The sequence below is a fragment of the Myxocyprinus asiaticus genome, chromosome 15, assembly GCF_019703515.2.
Source record: "Myxocyprinus asiaticus isolate MX2 ecotype Aquarium Trade chromosome 15, UBuf_Myxa_2, whole genome shotgun sequence".
Taxonomy (NCBI): Eukaryota; Metazoa; Chordata; class Actinopteri; order Cypriniformes; family Catostomidae; genus Myxocyprinus; species Myxocyprinus asiaticus.
The window spans coordinates 3,976,397-3,999,164 of NC_059358.1; the positions used below are offsets into that span (position 1 = coordinate 3,976,397).

Genomic DNA, 22,768 nt, shown 5'->3' on the forward strand with positions numbered 1-22,768 from the left:
CTGTGTTTTGGTCAGTGAGGGAGACCGTAAAGTTGATGTTTATTTGCACTTTTTCTTTGTTAGGTAATGTAGTTTTGACTCCCCAACAGATATTTAAGTTCGGCTTATTTTGGCCTTTGCCCCCTCTTGAAGCCTTTTTTAACATCCTTTTCCTGTTTTGATTTAATACTTTTGTTTTGGATTTTAAATTCAACTTGATTTGTGTGTGGGGATAGGAGAAGGGAACCCTAAACCTTTTTGTTACTCCCCAACCCTAGACTGGGGTGGGATGTAACAAATGGGGGCTTGTTGGTCCTTTTTGTGTGAGCTATCACTTTGTTGCCATGCTCATTTTTGCGGTGGAAAACTTGGCGAGTAGTTCTCTTATGTTTGGCTGTTTTTGTTTGTTGAAGGAACCTCCATGGTAGTGCAGTATGGAATTTAATTTACACTATTTCCTACCATGGATGTTTTCAATCAGTGTAGAAAGGATCTGCTTTTGATGGCTGGCAGACTTTAATATTGACATCTCAAGAGTCTACCAAACAGGTTATCGAAGACCTGTTTGACAAATAGGTTGAGGCTGGTATTTTGCCAGGGCATTATGCAGTTGGTGTTGAGGTACAACCTGGGGCTGCAGTGGAAACTGTAGCCAAGGAGGTTCTTTTCAACACCAATTCTGTTGAGCCTCATGATGACCCATGTTAGTAGTTAAGCTAAAGGTGTTAGAACTCTTAAAAAGCAAGAGTGTGAGGCTCAGCTTATTAGGCTTTGTGTTGTGGGATCGCAAGATTAAACTGTGAATTAGATCTGCGGGCTCTGGAAGTGCATAGTAGACCTGATTCTTTGCCTCGCTCCAGACCTTCCTCTGACTGCACCTGTTGCCCAAAATCAAGGTTACATGTCTTCTGAAGTGCAGTCTAATTTTGATGTCAGCAAGTACATCAGACTTGTACCCCTGCTTTGAGGAGGAGGAGGTTGACTCTTATTTTACCGCGTTTGAGCGGGTAGCTGCAAAGCTGAATTGGCTGAAGGATATGTGGGCATTACTTCAATGCAATCTGGTTGGTTATGCCCAAGAGGTTGTCTCAGCCTTGCCCATTGAACAGTTGTTCAATTATGACAGTGTCAAATCTGCTGTGCTTGGGGCTTATGAGTTGGTGGATAAGTTTCGCAATAACTCAAAAACAGCCAAACAAACTTGCGCTGAGTTATTTCTCTCTGGCAAACTTTTCTTCGAGAAGTGGTGTCTAGCTAGCAGAACCAACAGTTTTGAACAGCTCCAAGAATTTATCTTGCTAGAAGACTTTAAATGTTGTGGGCCAGAAAGTGTTCACTTGAAAGAGCAAAGGTGACTTCGCTTTCTGATGCTGTGGGAGTGTTTCCTTCTGTGTGTCAGGCCAAAAGTTTGTTTCCAGATTTTGAGGGTCCACTGAGAGAAATGTCTGAGTTTTCTCTCAGTCTACCAAAAATGAGGTTCAATCAGAAAGTGGTCATATGTCTGTTTCTAAACCTGCAGGGAACGGGCACGTTTGTTTTTACTGCCTGGATCCTGGTCCTCTAATTTGATTGCATAGCCTGGAAGAGGAAGAATTGTTATGAAACCTATAAGTGTGGCTGCCGCTTGGCGCATGTCTGTTCCTGATCCTCCTCATCTGCCGTCTGAGTACAAACCCTTTCTTTTGACTGGTTCTGTATCCCATCTGGATAGTGAGAGATACAGGAGCAGCACAGTCGCTCATTCTTGAGTGTTACCTTTCTCTTCAGAGTCCTATACTGGCACAAACGTGTTGAATTGGGCAGTGTTAACACACCTTTACACAATGTCACCGGTCCTGTTAAGCTGGGTGTGCACTCGCCTTACCTGTGGATGGTGCTGGTCTCATCTTGGGGAATGACCTTGCTGGTGGTAAAGTGTTTCCCTGTCCAGTTGTTGTAAATGAGCCTAACACCTGTGATCAGTCTGATGTTTCTAAACTATTTTCCTCTGCATTCCCTGCCTGTGAAGTGATGTGTGGGCAATTGCAAAAGTTCAGAGATGATATGGATCTCTCTGACTCATTCCTGATTTCTGAGTCAACTCCTAATGAGTGTAAACTGTCTGACCCCAAAACTGTACCCATTGTTCCCACTGCTGTCACGTCAACCGCTGCTAGTCCTGAGGTGGATGGACTGGTCAAAAGGGATGCTCAAACCTCCTGTATGTATAGTATTTGCAGAAGATGTTGTTGCAGATGCACTGGTGTTCACTGGAGATGAAGCTGAGTGCTGACCTTATTGACTTTATTTACCAACCCAGGTTTGTAATTTAAGGGTGGGGATGATGCGTCCCAGGATGGTGTGGTTTTTTTTTTTTTTTTTTTTTTTGTCAACTTATTTAATTACATATACAGATGTATGGCGTTGGCCTTATTGCAATTGGAGATTTTGCCCGATTTGTGTGGTCGTTTTCCTAATTTGTTCAAATTCAAATAAGTATTATTGGCATGACTTAATACAATGTTGCCAAAGCATTCTGTAATGGTATTAATAAAATTAAATAAAAATGTATTAACATACAGGTAAGTGCACAAATTGTAAAGAACTACAGAGAGCAATGAGTAACATTAAATTAAACTGACACTTTTAGTATTTAGTAAGGGGTCACCCTTTCTCCCTCAGATCATGACAAGAGAACATACTCTGCTGCTAAATCTATACATTCAGCCTTCTCTCCAAGAACATATGAGTCTCTCTATAGTACTCATTCTGAATTCGGGCAGTATCTGTTCTATGAATGTAAAGTGTGTTTCTAATGCTCTCATATTTGCTGCACTCAGTGAGGAAGTGTAGTTCATCCTCTATGACACTGAGTGCTGTGTGAATGCAGTCTGTCCTCTCTGGGTCTCCAATTCTGTCTGTGCCAACCCGTCTCTACAGCCAGACTGTGCTCACTCACACGATACTTCGTAAGGAGCTTCCTGTGACAGTCTTTCATTTTGGTCTGGTATGATGGCAATTTATATTGTTTTAATTTTTGGGAAATAATTTAATTTCTTTGAGTTTGCTGTGCCAGTGATGAATGTATTCAAGAGTTGTTTTAAATTTTAGTTTTGCCTGCCTGAATAGAATTGATATTCAGCTGATGTTTGTCCACTAAATACTGTAAAGGTTCACTCTCTGGGTGTGCTGCTTGGTGTATAAATGCACAGTGATGGTGATATTCTGGGGGAAGAGTCTGGCAGGTGCAACCAAAATGTACTGGCTCTCTTTTGAATGTCAGTCAAAAGAGGGAATCTGCCTAGTTCTGCCTGACAGCCCAGGTTAGAAGCACTTCTGTGAACTCCCAGCATATTTTTACAGAATTCAAGGTGGAAAATTTCAACTGAACTTTTGTCCATTCAAAGTTCACTTTATGTTTGGGGTCCCAGATTTCACTTCCATACTTAAGTATGGGCTCGATGACACTGTCAAACAATTTCAGCCACAGTTTAATAGGGAGGTTACATAGTGACTTTCTTATACTATAATAGTCAAATTCTCCAGAAGCTGAAATAGTCAGACCTAAATAATTGTAACTGGTAACTTGGTTAACCCTTATGATCTGTTGAGATTTTGCTTCACCTTGTTGTTTGTGGTCACTGTTACCCCAATGATTAAAGTGTGAAAATGATCATAATTATGAAAACTTTTTTCCTGCTTAAATGTTCCTTTCCATTTATCCTGAGCTTATTGAACTGATAAAATAATAGAAATGTGTATCATTAACTCTTGCTGAAGTAGGAATGTGCATTTCAGAAAAGCAGCTAAATACAGAAATAACCACATTTCTTAATTTACACAAAATAATGAAAAAATATAGCTGTATGTTATTGAACAAATATAAATATCCCTTTTTGTTTAAAAAAAAAAAAACACAAATTGTCTTTCAAAATAGTAACATTACTTATGTTTGCGGTCAATCTGACCCCAGTCAGATGTCATTTTCTTTTTTTTTTTTTAAAAAAACAAATTAAAGTAAATGCAATAGGGTTCTTTTTTTTTTTTTTTTTTTTTTAAAAAGGAAAATGACATCTGACTGGGGTCAGATTGACCACAAACATAAGTAATGTTACTATTTTGGAAAAAAAAAAAATAAATTGTCTAACTACACACTCACTAACCAGGCAAACTTACAGTGTATATATACATTATCTGTGCAACAGGACAGCCAAATGTAAATTTCATGCAAATTTCAAAGGCATGTTTCAGAAAAAAATGAAATCTAAAAATAACCATAACTTTTGATTACCCAAAATAATAATAAAAAAAAGATATAAGGGGGGGGGGGGAGAGAGAGAGAGATTTGACAAAAAACAAAATGCAAGTGCTTTTTTTTCCACACACTCACCAACTAGGCAGACTATGTGCAAATTTACAGTATCCTCCAGGCAACAGGGCAGCCAAACGCAGCCGCTGTTCCCTAGTGCTAGTGAAAAAAATAACAGGCACATATTACCGTTACCAAAGACAAACACAGAACTTTTTTCAAACAGAACATTTCCAAAGCTAGATAACTGATGTGCTATCTGTAATAGATTTTGCCAATACCAATATGTCTTAAACTCTTTGAATATCAGCAGTTCTTCTTTTACTCCCTCTATATACATATATAACATAATACACAAAGGATGGCCAAACACTTTTCTCTAACACCCTGTCACACCACAAAATTCCTGATACTGTATTTGGCTAATGGTGAAAACCAAAAAAGACTAACTTCAGATGCAATAGGAACAGATAATTTGTGCATGTGCTGTATACAAATACTTGTGGCATTTCGGACATCATTTGTTAGTCTTTGAATCATTTTTTTCTGGAGCAGACCTGGCATCGTCCACGTTTTCCAGCAGCTTCTGGAGAAGTGATTTGCTTCAGGCCAACTTTGAATCTCCCTCACAGTGGATGCAGCAAAAAGTTACCTAGGAAGGCACTCTCTCCTGTCATTGTGAGGCCTCACCAAGGCATATCCTAGCTGCTCCAAGAATATTCTCCTCTGGTTCATTTTGCCACCACACCACTCATTGTTGATGGCACACCATATCACAAATGCGCTGTATGCGCTGATAAGAATATTACCTGGGGCCAACGACAGATGTATGTGGCAACCACTTTGTCCAGGTTGTCTACCCCTCCCTTTGTGTTATTTTAATCTAATGGCATGTCTGTTTTTTTTTTCTTGGCTCCTGGTGCTCAAAGATGTATCTCTGTGCAATGTGTATCTCTCTCATCAGAGAGAGAGAGAGAGATGTGTGTGTGTGTGTGTGTGTGTGTGTGTGTGTGTGTGTGAGTGTGTGTGAGAGAGAGAGAGAGAGAGAGAGAGAGAGAGTGTTTTGTATTGAGAAATTGCACCTTAAGTACCAAACAGATTCAAAGCATGTGAAAATCCTTTGCTCTCAATAACATTTATTACTGGGGCCAATCTGACCCCAAACATCACATGTGTGTAGTCATGTCATAGAGGACATTAGAAACATTATCATTAAATAAAAAACACATTTCTGAAAAGATCTTATGTAATTAGGAAACTTCATGAAATATCAGAATAAAACAACAACGATGCATGTTTTTTTTTTTTTACTATTTGAAGAGGGTCTGGGGTTGTATAGACCCCAAACAGAACATAAGGGTTAAGTTAATTGTTCCCCCAAGTGTAAAAACAGATTTTTTTTTTTGTCTTTGAAGATTATTTTTATTTTGAAAAATTATCACTTTTGACTTGTCCATGTTGATTGGTAATGCCCAATTACTGCAGAAATTTTCTAGAATTGAGTGAATTTCACTTAATCCCTCTTCAGTAGGTGAAAGCAGCAGCAGGTCGTCTGGGTTTAGAAGATATTTAATTCCTCTGTCCTCTAGAGTCCAGGGCTACTGAGTTTTGAAACATTTTGGCCAATTCATTGATGATATAAATATTAAATAAAGTTGGGCTTAGCCTGCAGCCTTGACGAACTCCTTTATTCTGGCTGAAATAATCAGTTTGCTTGTTGTTTATTTTAATGCAGAATTTGCTGTCTTTGTACATGTCTGTGACAAAGGTTCAGGTTGGGTAGATAAAGGAGGAAGCGGGAACCGGTTTCCACAGATCACGATACAGCTTCACTCAAAACATAAGACGGCTTTTCAGCATCACTCAAATAAACAGTTCACTTTTCAGCTTCACACAACACAAGACTCTCTCTCAGGGGACAGGCACGAAGACTCTGGTCTGTCTGTCTCTCTCCTTTCTCTGTGAACTGGCCGTCTTTTTATCTCCCCCAACTCTCACTGTTAACATAGTGATGGTAATTAGTCACAATTCATCTCAGGTGGATGTTCTTACCGCTTTCTCTCTCCCCAGACGGGCGCTCGACCACGGCGTCACCTCCACAATGTCCTTTTATTAAATCATAAACCTTTCCTCCTAATCCACTCTGAATCAGTTTTAGGAACCCAAACCAATTTGGCATCATGCCAAACCAAATCAAAGGCTTTTTAAAATCAATAAAACAGCCAAATATTTTTCTTGTTTTGTTTGGTGGACATGTTTGTGTATATTGTGAGCAGTGTGTATATATGATCAGTTGTTCTCTGTTTTGGCATGAATCCAATTCGACAGTTGTGTAAAGTCTTGTTTTCTTGGAGATACTGGGTTAATCTGTCATTTATAATGCAACAGAATAGTTTGCCAAGGTTGCTGCTCACTGAAATGGCCCTGTAGCTGTTTGGGTTAAATTTGTCCCCTTTTTTGAAGAATGGAGTGATTTGATTTTCTTTCCAATTCTCAGGAACGTGTTCTGATTTTAAGAGCAAATTGAATAATTTGAGAATGGCCTCATTCAATTTGTGGCTGCCATGTTTTAACATCTCATTGCAAATTCCATCTGATCCACTAGATTTTTTATTTTTTAGGGATTTTATTTTTTTCACAAAGTTTCTTTAGTGATATGGGGGTGTCCAGATTATTGAATTGACCCTTTATTGTGTATTCTAGTTGATGTAGTTGGCAGGTCATATTTTTTGTGTATAAAGGTTTCCAAAATATTCTGTCCAGGTGTTTGGATCACAGATGGGTGTTGTTGTTCTTTTTTGGACTTATTTAAATTGTTCCATTATTCACAGAATAAATTGATCAACTGCATCCTCAATCTTGTTGAGCTTTGTTGTCATATCTTCAGCTCTTTTGCTTTTTAGTAGTGTGTAACATTCAATGAAGGGAGGGAAAGGAGGACACAGGACACAGGAAACTTGGGCTTCAACTCAGAGGTATAACTTTAATAAACAAACTCAAGGGGCTTTTCAGCATGACACTCTTTAGCTTAAACTCAACACAGTCTCTTTCAGACGGGTAGCTCTCTCTTCCTCGTCTCTGGCGTGGTCCATTTTTAATCGCTCTCCCCAGTGCTTACTGCAGTCAGAAACAAGTGTTAGACATTATAGTGCTCAGGTGTGTGCACCCTTACCGCTTTCTCTCTCTCTCTCTCTCTGGACGAACGCTCGACAACGCCCCTGCCGCCACATAGTGACTTGAACTTTAAGAGTTTGTTGATAGGTGGAACGTGTTTGTTGGTTTGAAGGGTCTCTTTGTTTTTTATTTGATAAAAATTGTAGTTCAAACCACTTTGTCAAACCACTCAGTTTTAACAATTTTCTTTTTACTCCTCATCATTTTGATTTTTGTTTCAATGATTTGCTGGCAATTGTGAAAAAGATTTTATTTAATTGTTTGTTTCATGTGGTGAAGAAAAACACATCTGTCATGTTCTCAGCATAAATGCTGTGCAGCTTCATACTGGGCTGGACTGTCTTTTCCAGTGTTGTAGTCAAGACCACCTAAACCGAGACCAAGTCAAGACCAAGACCAGAGTGTATCAAGACCGAGACAGGACCAAGACTTTGAGGGGTTGAGACCAAGTCAAGACCAAGACCAAGACCAAGGCAGGGCGAGACCAATTCAAGACCAAGACAAGACAAGAGCGAGTCCCACACTGCATATTCCACTTGAGATCTCCGACTAAAGGCATTCCAATGCCAGATGCTCGGAAGATGACAATAAAGGAAACAAAACTGCAATGCTCCCATTACTGTCACCAGAGATGTCTCCCATCAGCCCAATTCATAAACAATCTGCAACGCTAGCATTTGTGCTACAGGTGTACGATTATCAAAAGAGAGTTGTTTTCTTATGCTTCTGTGTCGACCATTCTGGCTACCGAGGGAATTCACAGCGGTCATTATCACAGCTGTGTACATTCCCCCACAAGCCGACACAGACCGGGCACTCGAGGAACTGTATGGGATTATAAGTGAGCAGGAAACCGCGCACCCTGAGGCCGCGTTCATTGTGACCGGGGACTTTAATAAAGCCAGTTTAAAATCAGTCGCACCATAATATCACCAGCACATTAGTTTCAACACACGAGGGGACCGGGTTTTGGACCATTGCTACTCTCCGTTCCGGGCTGGCTACAAATCCCTCCCCCGCCCACCATTTGGCAAATCGGACCACTCTTCCATTCTGCTTCTGCCCGCTTACAGGCAGAAATTGAAACGGGAAGCACCCACCCTCAGAACGATCCAGTGCTGGTCGGACCAATCAGATTCTACGCTACAAGACTGTTTTGATCACACGGACTGGGAGATGTTCCGGTCCGCCTCTGATGGCGACATCGTGCTTTACGCTGATAGCGTAATGTGTTTCATCAGAACGTGCGTAGAGGACGTCGCTCCGACCAGAACTGTACGAATCTATCCGAATCAGAAGCCATGGATAAATAGCGATGTTCGCGCGGCACTTAATGTGCGGACCTCCGCTTTTAATTCCGGGAACGTGGAGGAGCATAAACAAGCCAGTCAGAACCGCAAAACGCCAGTACAGGAGTAAGATTGAAGGACAGTTTAACACCACCAACTCTAGAAGCATGTGGCAGGGAATTATCATCACGGACTTTAAAGGGAATAAAAACTCCGCCATGAACACCGCTGCCTCTCTACCGGATGAGCTAAATACTTTTTATGCTCGTTTCGAGGGAAATAACACCGCCCTCGCGGAGAGAGCTCTCGCGGCTGAAGCTACAGAGGTTAGTTCACTCTCCGTCTCTGTAGCGGATGTAACCCGATCCTTCCGACGGGTGAATATCCGTAAAGCCGCTGGCCCAGACGGCATTCCGGGCCGCGTCATCAGAGCGTGCGCGAACCAGCTGGCTGGTGTTTTTACGGACATTTTTAACCTTTCCCTCTCTTTGTCTATAGTCCCCACATGCTTTAAAACATCCACCATTGTGCCTGTTCCAAAACAATCAAAAATAACTTGTTTAAATGACTGGCGTCATGTTGCTCTGACCCCCATCATCAGCAAATGTTTTGAGAGACTAATCAGAGATTACATCTGCTCTGTATTGCCACTCTCTCTTGACCCATTACAGTTTGCTTACCGCAACAACCGCTCCACTGATGATGCCATTGCATCTGCAATACACACTGCTCTCTCCCACCTGGAAAAAAGGAACACTTATGTGAGAATGCTGTTTGTAGACTACAGCTCAGCATTCAACACCATAGTGCCCTCCAAGCTAGATGAGAAACTCCGGGCTCTGGGCTTAAACAGCTCGCTGTGCAGCTGGATCCTGGACTTCCTGTCAAGCAGACGCCAGGTGGTTAGAATAGGCAGCAACATCTCCTCATCACTGACCCTCAACACTGGAGCCCTGCAGGGCTGTGTTCTCAGCCCACTACTGTATTCCTTGTACACACATGACTGTGTGGCAACACATAGCTCCAATGCCAACATTAAGTTTGCTGATGACACGACGGTGGTAGGTCTGATCACTGACAATGATGAAACAGCCTACAGAGAGGAGGTACACACTCTGACACACTGGTGTCAGGAGCACAACTTCTCCCTCAACGTCAGTAAGACAAAGGAGCTTGTGGTGGACTTCAGAAGAAAAGACAGAGAACACAGTCCCATCACCATCAATGGAGCACCAGTGGAGAGAGTCAGCAGCTTCAAGTTCCTGGGTGTCCACATCACTGAGGAACTCACATGGTCCGTCCACACTGAAGTCGTTGTGAAGAAGGCTCATCAGCGCCTCTTCTTCCTGAGACGGCTGAGGAAGTTTGGAATGAACCGCCACATCCTCACACGGTTCTACACCAGCACTGTGGAGAGCATCCTGACTGGCTTTATCTCCACCTGGTACGGCAATAGCACCGCCCACAACCGCGAAGCACTGCAAAGGGTGGTGCGAACTGCCAGACACATCATCGGAGGTGAGCTTCCCTACCTCCAGGAAATATATACAAGGCGGTGTGTGAAAAAAGCTCGGAGGATCATCAGAGACTCCAGCCACCCGAGCCATGGGCTGTTCTCACTGCTACCATCAGGCAGGCGGTATCGCAGCATCAGGACCCGCACCAGCCAACTTCTTAGCTTCTTCGCCCAAGCAATCAGACTTTTGAACTCTTGATCTCCCACGATCAAAATACATCAGCACTGCACTTTATTATCCTTACTCTTATATCTCACACCGGACTGTCATAAATTATATTATTATTATTATATTATGTTCTCTCTTAACAACTGACTATCAACCGACAGCCTGAATGTCAATACAGTACAATACTGTACATTCTATATATATATATTTTATTTGTATTGAATAATGTGTATCTATATATTGCGTATTGTATACTGTACAGTGTATGTTATTATTTGTATACTGTTGAGTGTAATTATGTGTATAACAGATGTTTAAATTGTGTTGTGTTAATTTGATGTTATTGTAAATTGGTATATGTCTCATCACTGTCACGACTGCTATGTTGAACGGAACTGCACCCAAGAATTTCACACACCATTGCACTTGTGTATATGGCTGTGTGACAATAAAGTGATTTGATTTGATTTGATTTGTACACCTGCTACTCTGCTAACATTTGTTAAACAAGCTTTAATGTCATTTAATGTAGGAACTTTGACTTATTTATCAATATTATTTAATAAAAGTTAATGTTTATCACTTTTTTTGTACATCTTCCTGGGTGCTGACTAGATTGTGTGATGTCACGCACCTGCATCTCGGCGAAATCTGACTTTAAAATTTCCACACGACTTTCCAAGTTGTAATTACGACTTCAAGTGGCATTCCATTGCACTTTTCCTAATAGGAAGTTGGAAAACCCGACTTTCCGAGTTGAATGGAATGCAGCAAGAGGCAGATTGCTAACTTTAGTTAGTCTGATGTGGTCCCAGCCGTCTCGGTAAGCATTGCATTGCAGAATTTACATACTGCTGTGTGTTTTCTTTTGGACGCTTATTGGCAGATGAACTCTTTGTGGTTTAGGTCAGTGTTTCCCAGTCACGGCACACCTTTTATGATAAAACATAATCCCATGGCACACCACTACCCCACATAACCATAGTCGATAGCTTTCTTTTTCAAGAACTTGTCCATGTTTTCTGTCTGTCTTAGTAGCATAAACTCGAAAGGTTTGAAATTCGGCAATGCAAAAAACGCAAGTAACAGCGGTATGCTGTATAATGAGGTCACAGATGCCAAGAGTGCTAATTGGATAATGAAAAACCAACAAATTTGTGACTTTTTCAATTTGTAGATTTGTTCTTGCAATTTAATTCTTGCACCGGCACAGCAAATAAATGTATTTGTCAAAATCACGTTGTTGATAGAGAGAAAAAATAAATAAACCCCACATAAGTCGCAATGATAGAGGTTGGAACGTGCAAGCACTATGACCCGAGAGCAGCCGCCCGGTCTCCATTCACCAGTTCAGATGTCAAACACGCTCCTTGAAGATTACAATACCTCAGAATCTACACATCGAATCACAGTGTTTTTGGACTTGTTTAAAACAGGAGAATTTGCTTTTAGTAATCGTACGTAACAGTTTCTCATATGAGAAGAAATGCGACAAGTAAGCCACATCTGTCCATAACATCTGTAACTCTATGCTGAGCACAAATAAACAGCTTTTAGTCTGTGATTAAAACAATACACCTGTTGTATTCTATTCATTCATTCGGTTCACTAACTGAATATTTTTACTACAAGTGTGATGATAAAGCATCATTTTGTGGGCATGTGAGGAGTTGCGTTTGACAGCGACTAGAGTTTGTTAGAACAATATCCATGTTGTGATGGACAAAATATTTAAACTGGTTACATAAAACACTGTAATGGAAAATATACTGAATGGGCAACTTTAAAACTCTTCTACCGTCTCAATGCCTTCATTAAAATAGCGGAAAAAAACGGTATTTATTTATTTTGAGGAATCTGATAATTTTCCATGGCACACCTGACAAACTTTCACGGCACACTAGTGGGCACAGTGGTTGGGAATCCAAATTGTATTACAGATGATTTGGCTGACATCTCTCAGGCAGCCACAGTTTCTTCTCCTGTCTCCCGCATTCCCTTTTTGGAGTACGTGTGAAGGTGGGTGGGGAGGGGTGGCAGCCGTTAACAGTAACACAGATTTCAAATTATAAATGAGTCAAGTTATTGCTTGCATTTGATGCAGGAAGTTTTACATCCAGTCACAGTAATGATGTTAACAAATAAATCAGACAATGCACAGGCAGTTTAGTGATATCCCTGCAGTTGTGGTCTTGACCGGTCTTGAACTAAAATCCAGAGTCCTCTTTGTCTGAGACCGAGACAAAACCCAGTAAAAATGCGGTCCATTTATGATACCCGAAAAGCACGATCGAAAAGTGGTCTCGAGACCGAGACCGATCTCGCGTACTACAACACTGGTCTTTTCTCCAGAAGAATCTGATTGGGAGTGGATATAGTTTAGACTTCTGATCTGAAGATGGTCGAAGACTGGGAGACTTGTTCAGACTAATGACAGTGGTCTGAGAAAGGTAGCTGTGGCATCACTGTGAAGTAATTTGTCTTGTTTTGGTCTAGATCTGTGATGGTATAGTCCACTGTGATACTACTAAAGAAGAGCAGTAGGTAAATTGGCCCAGAGAATCACCTTTTGTTCTGCCATTCACTATAGAGAGACCCAGGCTTAAACAGAGCTGCAAAATTTGCTTTCCATTTCTGTTTATTGTGTTGTCATAGCTCAGACATGGTTTAGTGGTATGTTTGTTTTGATGTACATTATATTTGGATTGTTAATAATAAACTTAACACCAACTGAACTGATATAATCCAGTTCTTTCCCAGTTCTTGCATTCAGATCCCCCATTATCAGAACTGAGCCAAGAGACTGAAACTGAATGATCTCAGATGGTAATGTGTTGAAGATCTTCTTATTATAATAGGGTGACACATGTGGGGTGATGTAGTAGGCACAGGTGGCACACATGTAAGTATCTGTACAAATGAGTTCCTTTTTTATTTTAATCCAAATATGTGTTCTCCCCTTTTTTTTTAACAGGATGAATGTAATGGAAAAGAACTAAACAATAATTTCTCCTGAATCTCTTCCATTCTTAACATGAGGGTGTTTCACTGATGGTATATGTAATTCGCTGTCGTGTAGGTTTTAGACTCTAATCGACTCCATGCCTCAAATAATATTATGATATCTGAACTATATACAATATTAACAAAATGATGTTTTCTTGCTTTTTTTCTCCAAAAGCAGCAACAAACATTCCCTGAATGTTGTAGCTTGTGATTTTAAGTGATGACATTGTGATTTTTACCAGAAATAAGAATGTATGGTTCCTGACCCAATCATGCAATGAGATATACTGAATTAAGTGAAGTACCTTAGAATATCAACTGTATAACAAAAAGACAAGATACAGTAAATGTATTATGAATATGCTTAAATTAAGCTGTTGCTAATCAACCTAATAAATTGTCACATAAAAGTTTCAGCATGTTTTTTATCTGGCTGAAGTCGCTTGTGTCTGCAATACCTCTTCCTGTCACAACAGCAGCATAGCTGTCTCACCCTCTCCTCACAGTCAAATCTTTTCAGTGTTACATCCTTGATCATTTTAGCAAATATTCTCATGCCCTCTCGATGAATGTGGAGGCAGTAATATAGATGCTCATGTGTGATGCACTGATTATTTGCTATGTGCATGTGGCATGGGGGGCGTGGTCATATGTCGGTCTGCCGGAGAGGGAGAGCAGTAAGGCTCGTCACCTGGCTCATAATTATTTCTAACACCTGTCTCTCATTATAGTGATAGCTGAGGAAGGCTTAAAAGGACGCCAAAGCATCAGAGAGGGGTTCGTCAAGACTTCCTCCACTATCACTATAATGAGAGACAGGTGTCAGAAATAATTATGAGCCAGGTGACGAGCCTTACTGCTCTCCCTCTCCCGCAGACCGACACATGACCACGCCCCCCATGCCACAGTGTACATTCAGCATGAGTGCACACACATCAGTTCTCTCTCTCTCTCTCTCTCTCTCTCTCTCTCTCTCCCTCTCCCTCTCTCTCTCTCTTCTTCTTCCTCTTCTTGTTTTGATTAAATAAATACTTTGTTTTGGATTTTAAACTCTACTGTTGATTTGAGTGCTGGGATGGGAGAAGGGAACCCCAAATCTCTTTGTTACTCCTCCCAAACACTAGACTGGGGTGGATGCAACAATGCCATAGAAAGATGTTTTAAGATCCATGCAACATAGGAGTACCTTTTAAGTTCTATATTATGCCATAGGATTGACTTTTTGAAATTGCATGTGATATCATAGAAAACTGTTTTAATTTCCATATAACATTTGTGACGTTTCAGTCTTGTGCTTGTGAGTGTTTGTGTATAAGTGGTTGTTGCAGGTGGCTCGGGCTCTGGGGGGTGTGGCTGACACACCTGGTGCTTGTGAGTGGGAGCTTTAAATATCCTCAGAAGTATTCACGAGGTGGCGGATAGTTCTTTGTTGGTGATGGTGTCCTTGTGGGAATGGAGCTGTGCCATGGAACTGATCTGAGAGCTTCGTCCTAGTGCCCAGTTTCTGCTTTGGTGATTTTACTTATGTTAAAATAAATGTTTTTTTCATAGTTTTTGCGCGTTTGGTCTCCCTTTTTGTTACAGCCTTAGAGCTAGGTTGTAACAAATAGGGACTCATCCGGGATCTGAACCCGGGACCTCTCGCACCCCAAGCGAGAATCATACTCCTAGACGTATTGGCTTATGCGTTGTCTCGTGCCCCTGATCTGACAGATTAAGTTTAATCTTGTGTTTTGTCTTTCACTTTCCTCTTCTGTTCTCTCTGCATTCTTTCTTTATTACCTTAAATTGCTTTCAGGATCCAGATTGCTGGTGATGAAGATAGTGAGGTAGTGAGGCAGAGGGTGTTTAGTGGGACAAACATGGTCCTAAAAAGTGGTGACTCTGAATTTACTGTGGATGTCATAAGTTGGAAGTATATATGTATACTGAAGTTTTTTTTGTGAAATATTTATTGAAATTGGGTGTTTGTGAGTCCCTTAGTCTTATTGGACTTGGGACTTTAAAGGGGGGGTGATGTCCCAGTTTTGTGCCTGTGGGTGTTTGTTTGTAGTGGTTGTTGCAGGTGGCTCGGGCTCTGGGGGCATGGCTGACACACCTGACGCTTGTGAGCGGGAGCTTCAAATATCCTCAGAAGTATTCTTGAGGCGACGGATAGTTCTTTGTTGGTGACAGTGTCCTCGTGGGGATGGAGCTGTGTCATGGAACCAATCTGAGAGCTTCGTCCTAGTGCCCAGTTTCTGCTTCAGTGTTTGTACTTATGTTAAAATAAATGTTTTTCATAGTTTTTGTTACAGCCTTAGAGCCGGGTTGTAACATATTGAAGTACCATTAAGTTCTATAGGATACCATAGCTTAAACCATAGTGTTTTTCAGGAGGGTATGCACCTGCTAGTAATGGCTGTAGATGAAATATCCAAGCCAGTTAATTACAAAGGGGTGTCCATGTACTTTTGGGCATGTTGCGTAGTAATTTTGTTTTCCTCTCTTGGTGTGCTTTTGTGAAGGAAATGTGTGTGTGTGTGTGTGTGTGTGTGTGTGTGTGTGTGTGTGTGTGTGTGTGTGTGTGGATGCCTTGATTTGATATGTCTCATCTGGTGTGTATCAAGTAATGTGTGTGTATTTGTGAGCCCGCAGGGGACAGAGCTTTGTGAGAGTGATGGTCCGTGTCTACAGGACTGCAGTGAGGACAGTGTCGGCGTGACTGATGGCTGGAGCTTTGAGATGGGGCTGTGTTGGAGGTAGTGGAGCGTGTAATGAACACTAACTAACTCACCGCGGTTCTCTCTTCCCCTTGCATCCCTGTACCGTTCTCCTGGGCCAGGTACATCCTGTGAATCCTGTATGAGTATCTGGGTATCTTTTTTTAATGAGCTGTGGTTTGGGCTGGGCGGTATAATAGTACAAAGCCTTTAGACCTCATTCGACCACCTTCAAATGTGAACAAAACGTTTTGAACCCTGTTTACACCTGTTAGTTTAGTCGTCTCGTTTCAAATGGATCACCCAAAACACATCTTAATACTAGGTGTAAATGGGGCCTCAGACAGAAGTGGGCATTTATCAGCCAGAATAAGCTGCAGTGTGGATTGTTAGATTACCTTCTCTATGTGTCTCTCTTTCTTTCTTTCTCATTTTGACACTTCCATGCTGGTGAGTGTCAGCAATGATGTTGGTTGGCCTTCGGTACAGATGGCTTCCATTTGCTTGAACACACCTTTAGCTTCTGTGATGGATCTCTCCCCCACTAAACACCCTCACAGCACACACCAGTACCCCTCTTTTCATATTCACTCGGCATGTTCAGGCTCTTAAAAATGCATACACGCATGCTTTGTTTATAAGTTGGTACATTTCACAAGAGTTCTTGTTGCATTGACAAACCTGCCTGATCAATAGTCACAAGTTTGTCATTATGCGTGTTCTGTGAGCGCATGTTTTAAATACAGCTTGTCAAGTCAAAAGTTTCCTCCATTTATCTGTAGTTTAACAGACCTGCAAAATGCTGCATGGGGAAAAATTGTGCAAAGGAGGCAGATATGTATTATGAGCAGCGAAATATATTACTTTATACGAGAAGAGAAAAAATGGTGTTTTGCACAGTGTTGGGGATACTTAAAGTACATTTTCACCCAAAAATGAATATTCTCTTATAATTAAATTTATTTTATTCCAAAACCGTATGACTTTCTAACATGAAACACAAAAGGTGAATTTTTGAAGCTTCAAAATAATCAAAAAAGCATCTTTTAAAGAGTCAGAAACGTAGTTCATATGACTTGTGCCTGTTCTGAAACCATATGATTGCTTTGTGTGAGGAACAGACAATTCAAAGTCATTATTTACTGATCATGTTCCTCTTTGCTGAAGCTTTGAAATGGACTACAAAAATTGCATGGGTAACTAATATGTCATGTTGATGCTAAATATTTGTGTTTTTTTGGAATATCATCGCCCACTGTTAGATTTAATTGGTCCAAAATCTTGCACCTAACAGCTGTATTTTAAAGGGATAGTTCTCTCAAAAATAAAAATTATTTCATCATTTACTCACCCTCATACCATCCCAGATGTGTATGACTTTCTTCTGCAGAACACACACACACACACACACACACACAACATTTTCTTTTATGAATATCTCAGCTCTGTAGGTCCATACAATGCAAGTGAATGGTGGCCAGAACATTGAAGCTCCATAAAGGCAGCATAGAACTAAACCATATGAAGCCAGTGGTTAAATCCATGTCTTCTGAAGTGATATGATAATTATGGGTGAGAAACAGATCAATATCTAAGTCCTTTTTTTTTTTTTTTTGGTATAAGTTTCCACTTTCATTTTCCAATTCTTCTTTTGTTTTTGTCGTTTCACATTCTTCGTGCATATCGCCACCTACTGGGCAGGGAGGAGAATTTATAGTAAAAAAGGACTTAAATATTGATCTGTTTCTCACACACACCTATCATATCACTTCTGAAGGTGTGGATTTAAACACTGGAGTTGTATGGATTACTTTTATGCTGCCTTTATGTGCTTTTTGGAACTTAAAGGTTCTGTCCACCATTCACTTGCATTTTATGGACCTACAGAGCTGAGATTTTCTAGAATTGTCCCTTTAAACATCAAATATGTTCTGACTGCCTGTGATTTTGTTGCTCTGTGCAGAATTTTTGAACGTATTGTGTCCTGGTTAGGACACTGGTGTTGTAATATATTTGGAAAGTTGCAAAGTAAAAAATAAAAAATAAAAAAAAATAATAATAATAATTCTTAATGTTGCAATGGAAGGTTTTCCCCTGAAACTCCTTAACAGCTGTTTTTAATGAGAGTAATAATGTGAATAATGTATGTTAGTATTTTCAAAAATTCTGTGTACACCCATGTTTATGTGTGTGTCAATGAATTCCAAACATTCGTAAATAGGGGGCGTGTGCACGTTCATTCACAATTATCATAATCCACGCCCATTAAATCCAATATAAGCAAGGCACTAGTAAATGCTTTGAACATTTATGCGGAAAGTAATTAAATCGTTTTGAATGAATTAAGTGCATTCACATTGTACAATTTTGATTTTGCAAACATAATAGCATCTCAAAGAAAGTGAGGAACTTACCGTCATCTCATGTTTTTGCTGTCATCAGAGGCTTTTCTATGAATCAAACAGTTAGCAAGGTCAATTAAAATGGTTTGACATGAAGCTTAAGCGTAAATGTTTATTTTTTTTATTTTTATGCAAGTACGTGTCCTGTGAACGGCGCCTTATGATGCTTTAACTTGAAATAAAAACTGACCTTACTTTGTTAATTCATGTTCCTGGTTTATTCTGCATAATTCATCAGTGTATGGTACTCACAAAAAAAAAAAAAAAAAAAATTTATTTGCATTCGTAATCTTTTGTCAAAAATAGAAATCCCTCCCTCTAAAATGCTTTTCCTTTTCAGCTGACATTACATTACAGAACAGGATAAGTCATAACGTAGTTTTTGGTGACTCTAAAAAGACCCGAGTTGAGGTATGTAAGAGAGGGGGGCTGATGTGAGTGAGATTTGCATTTTATGGTCCTTAATCAGTAGGATGTGTTGTCTCAGGTGGAGATGCTCTTCTGTGTGAGTTTTATGATGTTGGTTCTCGCAGAGTTCTTTGACTTTTAACGGCAATAGTGCCTTTTGGGCGTAGACATTCTGGTACCAGCCTTACATCACCAAGCCCTGTTACTATTTTTGTAACACCCACTTTTCACAATCCAACTAATTCCTAATGGGTAAAACCTACTCCTGGCCGACACTGTCGTGTTTTTCGAAGTAAAATGAGTTGCAAATGGAATTTCATGCTGACATTTACGGCGTTTGTTAAAACCTTTAAACGGAAAAGAAAAAATACATTTTATGCCTGTATGTTTCTCGATCACACTGAAGTGACAGGGTCCAAATTTCATCACTGTTTTTCACACTGTGTAGGATGTGATGGGATGTGACTAAAAACGTCACACATTGATGCAGAGAAACAATACAGTGAATGAGTCATCAGGAGTAGCTTGAGGTGGCATTATCTCAATGACAGAAAATCTCAGGGAGATCTTTAGACAAATGAGTCTTCTTTCTACCCCTGCTCTGAAGTCCTCTATGCGATTAATGTGATCCCTGCAGGAGGGTTGTGAGCTCTAGCATGATCAAATAATTTCTCTTCCATGTGCCTGCCGCCTGGAGTCAATTCATATAATTGTATAAATATTATATGTTCTGCATTGTCTGTCTGATTGTCATATTCAGCACACAGCATATGAAATTTGCTGCTTTTACCTATCAAGAAATGTAGTAAAGAGGTCATTCTTGTTATGCCATTACCTTCTGAACTCTGTTACTGAAAAAAGAAACATATCACTTACAAATTATTACAAATTTCACTATTAAGGAATAGTTCACCCAAAAATAAAAAATTGTCATCATTTACTCACCCTCATGCCATCCCAGATGTTTATGACTTTCTTCTGCAGAACACAAAGATTTTTAGAATAATTTTTCAGCTCTGTGGGTCCATATAATGCAAATGAATGGTGATCAGACCTTTGTAGCTCCAAAACTCATAAGGAAACAGAATCCATATGACTCCAGTGGTTAAATCCATATCTTCAGAAGCGATATAATAGGTGTGGGTGAGAAACAAATCAAAATGTATGTCCTTTTTGACTCTAAATATCCACTATCACTTTCACTTTTACATTGGAAAGTCACATGTGGTGCATGTTAAGCTCCACTTTCATATCTGAAAGTGAAAGTGGAGATTTATAGTAAAAAAGGACTTAAATATTGATCTATTTCTCACCCACACTGTCATATTGCTTCAGATGACACTGATTAAACCACTGGAGTTGTATGGATTCCTTTTAAGCTGCCTTTATGTGCTTTTTGGAGCTTCAAAGTTTTGGTCATCATTCACTTGCATTATATGGACCTACAGAGCTGACATATTCTTCTAAAAATGTTCATTTGTGTTCTGCAGAAGCAAGTAAGTCATACGCATCTGGGATGGCATGAGGGTGAGTAAATAATGAGAATTTAAATTTTTTGGATTGTGTGTTCCTGACCACCCTGTCGGAGGGCTTTTTTTGTGATAACCAGCTGACTGTACATCATCCCTTACTTAATACCCTTTTTGTTCTTTGCAGTCAGTTGTTGATCAAAAACGGCAAAAATAGAAACATTTAATTCTTATCCCGCATATCATGGAAGCATTAAAAATGCCATTCGACTCCACTCATTAATATGCACTCAACCAAAACACATCTTTTAGACCCTGAACTGCCACTATTCTTAAATTGACAGTACTGTTTTAGCACTTGGTTTACATACTGTATGAAAACAACAGTAAATAGTAAATAGTACAAATTATGTCATGTAAACAATAAACATGTAACAAAATCTATATATGTAATATAATAAATGCAAATTCAAGACATATTTATTTCTGGAATGCATGGATTTGTAAAAAAAACAAAAAAAAAACAAACAAAAAAAATCTTAAATGAAAACTCACAATGAAATAATTAAGACATAAATGATGGGGATTCATAATAATTCCTTATATTTATATAGCGCTTTTCTAGGCACTCAAAGCACTTTACATAGTATAGGGGGAATCTCCTCAACCACCACCAGTGACTTGAAAATGTGTTGCATAGTAGGAATGAAGTAAAGCCTTTTTGTCTTTGGGGCATTCCTACAATGCAAAACATTTTTAAGTCCCCATTATTTATTTCTTGATACAGTCAGAAGTTTACATACACTTAGGTTGAAGTCATTAAAACTCATTTTTTAACCACTCCACAGATTTCATATTAGCAAACTATCATTTTGGCAAGTCGTTTAGGACATCTACTTTGTGCATGACACGAGTAATTTTTTCCAACAATTGTTTACAGACAGATTGTTTCACTTTTAATTGACTATATCACAATTCCAGTGGGTCAGAGGTTTACATACACAAAGTTAACTGTGCCTTTAAGCAGCTTGGAAAATTTCAGAAAATAATATCAAGCCTTTAGGCAATTAGCCAATTAGCTTCTGATAGGAGGTGTACTGAATTGGAGGTGTACCTGTGGATGTATTTTAAGGCCTACCTTCAAACTCAGTGCCTCTTTGCTTGACATCATGGGGAAAATCAAAAGAAATCAGCCAGGTGTGGACCTCCACAAGTCTGGTTCATCCTTAGGAGCAAATGTTCATCTGTACAAACAACAGTACGCAAGAATAAACACCATGGGACCACGTAGCCATCATACCACTCAGGAAGGAGACACATTCTGTGTCCTAGTGATGAATGTAGTTTGGTGCAAAAAGTACAAATCAATCCCAGAACAACAACAAAGGACCTTATGAAGAAGCTGGAGGAAATAGGTAGACATGTATCTATATCCACAGTAAAACGAGTCCTATATTGACATAACCTGAAAGGCTGCTCAGCAAGGAAGAAACCACTGTTCTAAAACCACCATAAAAAGCCAGACTACAGTTTGGAAGTGCACATGGGTACAAAGATCTTACTTTTTGGAGAAATGTCCTCTGGTCCAATGAAACAAAAATTGAACTGTTTGGCCATAATGACCATCGTTATGTTTGGAGGAAAAAGGGTGAGGCTTGCAAGCTGAAGAACACCATCCCAACCGTGAAGCATGGGGGTGGCAGCATCATGTTGTGGGGGTGCTTTGCTATAGGAGGGACTGGTGCACTTCACAAAATAGATGGCATCATGAGAATTTGTGGGCAGAACTGAAAAAGCATATGCAAGCAAGGAGGCCTACAAACCTGACTCAGTTACACCAGTTCTGTCTGGAGGAATGGGCCAATATTCTAGCAACTTATTGTGAGAAGCTTGTGGAAGGTTTGACCCAAAATGTTTGACCCAAGTTAAACAATTTAAAGGCAATGCTACCAAATACTAACAAAGTGTATGTAAACTTCTTACCCACTGGGAATGTGATGAAAGCAATAAAAGCTGAAATAAATCATTCTCTCTACTATTATTCTGACATTTCACATTCTAAAAATAAAGTAGTGATCGTAACTGACCGAAGACAGGGAATGTTTTATACGATTAAATGTCAGGAATTGTGAAAAACTGAGTTTAAATGTATTTGGCTAAGGTGTATGTAAACTTATGACTTCAACTGTATATTGGATGAAATATTAAATTGACAATTTCTAAATACAGAAATGTAAAAAAAAAAAAAAAAAGAAAAGAAAAAAAAAAGAGAAGGCCTACATGTGCTCCTACATCTTATCTCACCGGTAATGTTAGCTAAAAACAAAAGGTGTTGACAATGTTCCTCCATAGACTAGTGACTTGGC

The 22,768-nt window shown here is 39.8% G+C and overlaps 1 protein-coding gene across 1 annotated transcript in view; it reads left to right on the plus strand.

The window, feature by feature from the left end:
- The first annotated feature begins 2,885 nt into the window (after nt 1-2,885).
- Nucleotides 2,886-22,768, plus strand: part of LOC127453162 (zinc finger protein 385D-like) — a 186,629-nt gene continuing 166,746 nt past the window's right edge. The window contains exon 1 of the mRNA XM_051719363.1: nt 2,886-2,965. The gene's annotated coding sequence lies outside the window, so the exon portion shown is untranslated. The remainder of the gene's footprint in view (nt 2,966-22,768) is intronic.